At 39.8% G+C, this 6,460-nt stretch overlaps 1 pseudogene; it reads right to left on the bottom strand.

Moving 5' to 3' along the window:
• Nucleotides 1-423: 423 nt before the first annotated feature.
• Nucleotides 424-4,467, bottom strand: LOC113904007 (annotated as a pseudogene).
• Nucleotides 4,468-6,460: the final 1,993 nt, after the last annotated feature.

Below are 6,460 nucleotides of genomic sequence, written 5' to 3'. Positions count from 1 at the left end.
TCTCTTATGTCTCCTGCTTTGTCAGGTGGGTTCCTTACCACTAGCGCCACCTGGGAAGCCCCTTTGAGGCTTGACTCTTCTTCCAAAGTTTGGGACCAAAGGATTGTGTCAGGTCTCATCCAAAGGAATTTTTAAAAGCCAGAGTTGTGATCTCTTCAGGAATACAATTCCTTTCAAAATAAGTAGTCTTCTCCTCTTCTTGCTCTAGGTTCCATGTGCCAGCAATCACACACATAATTCTCTGATAGGAAGAATTTTCCAACCTGATGTATTTCTCTGTTTGCTTGCTTTGTGCCTGTCCCATTCCCTCTCTTGGAGACTCTCTGGGGCAGTGCTTGGAAAGTCTACAGTCTTCATCTGTCTTTGCCCAGATTACTTTATTTCAACTGAGAAGTTTTATTAAACCTTTTATTGAATGTCTTCTAGCATCACATCTTTTTTTTTTTTTTTTTTTTTTTACAGTCCAGGTCCTCTATCTTTTTTACACCCATCACGCCGTGAATTCATATGGATAGGCTTCAACTTGAACTCAAGTTCCTTTCCATTCGTTCTCATGAAGTATGCTTCTCTGGGTAGGGCAGGCTGGTGCCTCAATTGAACCAAAGTGCCTTTCTCTTTAGCTTCCTTCTTTTTCTGATCATTTTCCTTCACACGTTTCAGGAAGTTTTCTCTGCTCTTAGAGTGCTTAATAGCCTTGGAAGGCACATTAATTCTCTTGGCAGGAAACTTGCCCTTAACTTGTTTGTTTACAATAATGTCAACAGCATGCTGGGTGACATTGTAGACTCTTCTCGTTTTGCCACGGTAGCATTTGTCGGACATTCCTTTTTGAAAAATGTCTATTCCCTTGATATCTACAATAACACCTTTCTTGTAGATTCACCTGTATGTAGCCAAAGGAACAACTCCAAGTTTTCTAGAAGGCCTAGAGAATGTGTAGTGAGAACGCCTTTCCCTTTGTGCTGGTCATTTTGGCAAATTACTAAAAGACGGCAGTTCTGAAAAGAAACTAAAAGAAAGGAGCATCTTCTTTAATTTTTGGAAGCCTTCTGACATGGCAAGAACTCAATTTCTGCATGCTACTCTCTTTCAATTCTACTTACATACTGGCTAGTTGCTGTCAGATTTTTTTGCATAATAACCTTGCCAAAGGCAGCCAGTAATAGCCAATAGACACTAGTGTTCTCATCTTATGCATCCATTTCTCCTAAAGCTAACAAGTTAAAGGCGCTTATTCTGTCTCTGGAGTTACTAGAAGTACAGTTTTTTCCAGCTGCTCTTCTACAGTATAAATAGAATAGCTAGTTTCTCATAATCCCAGCCTGTGACATGGATCTTCTTGATGCCTAATAATGAAGCCAATGTCACATATTATAACTTATTTAAAGTGGTCTGATTCAAAATACCAATTCCTTTACTGGTCAGGATACACTGAGGTATGTCTAAGTAAATGCACTCTCAATTCTTAGGGATTTAATGCACCAAATGTTTATTTCTCATTCATATGACCCTTAAAAATAGACTGGGGAGTACTTCTCCATCTCTTGGTGGCCCTATGTAGAACCACTAGCTTCCTAGTTGCCACAAAGGAGAGAGAGAGATCTGAAAGACTGCAGAAAATTACTTTAAAGGCCATGCCTGGAAGGAAGTTCATATCATTATTGCCTACATTCTTCTAGCTAGAACTCAGTCATATTTTGCCCTATCTAGTTGCAAGGCAATCTAGCAAATGAAGCCTTTCTGTGTGTTGGAAGAGGAAAATGAAGTAAACACATACCATTTTCTCTGCTGCCTGCGAATACAAACTGGTAGTTAAGTATAATGACCCTGATGTTACTGTGTATTGTCATGGGACATTAAGCAAGTTACTTAACCTCCATGTGCTTCAGTTTCTTTCCATGTAAAATGGGGATTGTGAAAGGGTAACTACATCAGAGGGTCATAGGTTTATATACATAAAGTAATTAGAGCAAGCCTGGCACACAGTAAGTGCTATGTAAGGTTATATAAAAGTGTTACATAGCAAGCTGTTGAAATGTCAGTACAGAGCACACCAAGATAATTAGCAAAGGAGCCGTTTTATAATAAGTTGATTTGACTAGAAAGACAGATATTTAAAAATCCCAGCCCGTGTGGCTCTAAGTCCAAAATAACGCACGCCTCTCATTCTGTGTCCTATTTTAAGCTCATTTCAATTTCGCAAGATTTGTTTTAGATTGTGTGTTGAGCCAATAGGATAAGACACTCGTGAAAATTCTTCAGATGGGCCTAATTTGATACTCACGTAAGAAATACTCCTCCTGAAGGCTGTAAAGGAATTATCTGATTAATGACTGCCAAAGTCACCAGGAATCGAATGTGAATGAGAAAATATTGTCTTTTATTTATAAAACAGTTTATTTACCAAAAGTTAATAAGCAGTTCTTATGTGCCAGATATGGAGTTAAACAAAAAAGCTCTAAATAATTGATTTTCCACCTGGTGGTAGAAGATTGTGTGCCTGTGGAGTAGAATTCATTATTATCTACATTTTAATAAATTAGAAGTTGGAGTTTGAGAAGGTGCTATAGATGCTCTACTTTTCTTCACTAACACAGGAAATGAAGCGAAGATCTGCATCCAGGAGATCTCGTGCCAGCACCCAGATTCTTTATCCTCCTCCAGCATGTCAGGCAGGATGCTGGCGGGAAACCACTGGTACACGCAAAATGGCTAAGTCAAGGTGAGTTTTAAAAAGGGACTACAGGGACTTCCCTGGTGACCCAGTGATTGAGAATCTGCCTGCCAATGCAGAGGACACAGGTTTGAACCCTGCTCCAAGAATTAAGATCTCATGTGGCAGGGCGACTAAGCCTCTGGTCAACAACTACTGGATCCTGCATGCCTAGAGCCTGCGCTCGACCACAAGAGGCCACCACGATGAGAAGTCTCCACCACGGTGGAGAGCAGCTCCCACTCTCTGCAGCTAGAGAAAAGCCCACATGCAGGCATGAGGACCCGGTGCGGCCAAAGATTTAAAAATGAATACTTTTTTTAATGTTCAGAAAAAAAGGAACTACTAACAAAATTGTGGGCAGTGTGGGGAAACGAAGGGATAATAGAGTACACTAGGGCTGGTAAAAATTGAGCACAGTTCCCACCTACAGGTCTGAATGGAAAGAATAAAAAATAACTATGGGAAGTGAGAGAGGAGCCTACGTATAAGAAAATAAGAACTTAGGCCCATCATCAGATGAATGGATAAAGAAGATGTGTGTGTATACAGTGGAATATTACTCAGCCATAAAAAAGAATGACATAATGCCATTTGCAGCAGCATGAATGGACTAGAGATTATCATACTAAGTGAAGTAAGTCAGAGAAAGGGAAAAATGTGAGAGGAAGGATAAGCCAGGAGCTTGAGATGAACACAGGCACACTAATATGTATAAGATGAATAACCAACAAGGACATGCTGTATAGCACAGGAAACTCCACTCAATATTCTGTGATAACCTATATGAGAAAAGAATCTAAAAAAGAATGAATATATATATATATATATACATATATATCTGAATCATTTTGCTGTACACCTGAAACTAACACAACATTGTGAATCAACTATGTGCCCAAAAAATTAAAATTAAAAAAAATGAGAACTTAGTTCCAGGGACTTATGAAACCCACTGTGACCCCACAGGGAAGGGTTAAGGGCCATAAATACTCAAAGTCTCCCTCCCTTGGAACTCCTGCCAGCGTTTCTCATTCGCCCAAAGCACTTGGAAGCTGGAGAGAGGCTGTTCAGCTTCTTGCAGAAAATAAGAAGTTGGAAAAAGAAGAAAGAGAGTGAATTAGAAGGGAGCATATGAAGATACCCCAAGTGGAAAATGAAGGAAAATGATTCTGAAGTGGCAACCAAGGTAGTCACCACAGCCATAAAGGGTACACTTTCATAAAGGGTACACTCACCTATTTATACAGCATTTTTTCTGGGAAGTTATGTTAGTCAAGAATTTACAGTGGATTTAACTTAATCTTCATAGAAACAGCCCTCTTTTACTGTAAATATTACTTACCTCTGTTCATTGATATTGAATTATTTTATTATAGTAATGTGACCTGGTGAAACAAGTTTGGAAGCAAACACACTTGCCTCTTAGTAAGCACACATATTAACAGGTGATAATTGAAGCAGGCAGGCTAACCCAGATGTCCACTCTCTGCAAGAATTCAGTGCAATGGGTCATTGTAATTTAACAAGTGATGAAGTACATCAGTGAAACCAGCAAATAGGATTGAAAAGGCAAGGAAGAGAGCTTCTAGTTGCTAAGCTTCTGGTTGTTTTACTCTGATATCTTAAATGGAGAAACATTTGTCTGGCTAGAATATTTCAAGTCATTTTATCTAATCTTTTCTTACAATATCAACAGTCTTCAGTTTCTTATCAAAGCTGTCAATGATGGTTAATTTCTGTGCAATCCTCATGTCTGAAAATTTCATGGATCGGCATCTCCTCCAACTGCCTGTTTGGTCCATTTTAACAGCCTAGTTTTGCAGGCAGTGTCAATGATTAATGAATCCTGTGTCATGAACTAGCAGCTTGCTTGGTATTTCTGACCTGGGTATTTTAAAACTCATTACTGGTACCTACTGAAGCTTTTCTAATGGATTTAAAATAGACTGCACTGCTGTTAACATGATTCTGCTCTTACATGATCTAGATTTCATGTTCCTTGTTTTTATGTTGCAACTTGTCATCCTTAGGCACTATTAACAGACATGCTTCGGAGAAGGCAATGGCACCCCACTCCAGTACTCTTGCCTGGAAAACCCCATGGACGGAGGAGCCTGGAAGGCTGCAGTCCATGGAGTCGCTGAGGGTCGGACACCACTGAGCGACTTCACTTTCACTTTTCACTTTTATGCATTCGAGAAGGAAATGACAACCCACTCCAGTGTTCTTGCCTGGAGAATCCCAGGGACGGGGGAGCCTAGTGGGCTGCCATCTATGGGATCGCACAGAGTTGGACACGACTGAAGTGACTTAGCAGCAGCAACAGACATGCTTAAAAAAAAAGTCAACCTACACTCAGGGTAACAATTTACCATGTATCATTTAGACAAAGTTACATGTCTGAACAATGGGCTTTTGACACATGATAGGCAATGGCACCCCACTCCAGTACTCTTGCCTGGAAAATCCCATGGATGGAGGAGCCTGGAAGGCTGCAGTCCATGAGGTCGCTGAGGGTCAGACACGACTGAGCAACTTCCCTTTCACTTTTCACTTTCATGCATTGGAGAAGGCAATGGCAACCCACTCCAGTGTTCTTGCCTGGAGAATCCCAGGGACGGGGGAGCCTGGTGGGCTGCCATCTATGGGGTCGCACAGAGTCGGACAGGACTGAAGTGACTTAGCAGTTAGCAGCACTTATTTAATGTAGAATTTTTGTGTCTAATATGACAAATAGAGCCAGGTCTATAAGAAAATAGTGCCCTGGAATGCTCCCTATAATGGATATTGATTATTTGCTCAATATTTCTTTTTCCAAGTGGCTGTAGCAGGGACTGGTAAACATGTTACTCTATCTCTGTCCCTCTGTGGGTGGGAACATGCTCTAAGCTGGCCAAGCAAATAAACTTCTTTTCCTAATCACTGTGATTGATTCAAGAATGTGGCTCAAGCACAAGCCAATCACTTTTTGTTGAGATTTAACATATGGATAATGGAAGATATGAAGTATCTTTCTTCCTCTGGGATTACAAATAATAAAGGTGATGGAAACTGGAGTTGTCACAGACATCTTTCCTTTTTTAATGGAGGAAGCCACCTACACCAGGAAAGAGTGGGAATAACTCATAAAGATAATCACTTAATTTAGCACATAAAAATACATTGTTACCAATTCTTTCTCTGATATAAAGTATAAAAGCTAGAATCTTCCTGCATTCTAGTATGACTCTTTTATGCTAATTTGGATTTCAGTCTTTGAGACTTTAGATCCCTCTTGGCTCAGGAAGATCAGAGAAACCTGATAAATATCCCACAATTACTGCCTTCTATTAAGGATGAAAATTGGGGTTAACAGAAGGAAGAGGAATGAATGTGAATGACCAGGAAGAAACAAAAAAGAAGGGGAAAAATAAAATTATAAGCCATAAGCAAGCAGACATCAAATCTGGATTGAAAACCAAATTGTGATCAAACTTGGTGGTTTCTTAAAGAATTAAAATAGATGAACCTGATAGTAGATTCATTGGCTCTCTAAGCTGTGCTTAATTTGCCAGCTATTTTGGATTCTCAATGAGTAGAATTTCTTCCCATCCCACCCCACTCACCTCTTTCTCTCTTTTTCATTTTTGTGTATCTCACTGTGCCCTACATACAGCGGTAGTCTCATGTTTGATGTTAAAGTAATAATACTGTGTGTGATATGTAAACACACACATATGCAAACACACAGAGAATAAGAAAGTA

This window comes from Bos indicus x Bos taurus, chromosome 14 (genome assembly GCF_003369695.1).
Source record: "Bos indicus x Bos taurus breed Angus x Brahman F1 hybrid chromosome 14, Bos_hybrid_MaternalHap_v2.0, whole genome shotgun sequence".
Classification (NCBI taxonomy): Eukaryota; Metazoa; Chordata; class Mammalia; order Artiodactyla; family Bovidae; genus Bos; species Bos indicus x Bos taurus.
This window is presented reverse-complemented; position numbering and strand designations above follow the sequence as displayed.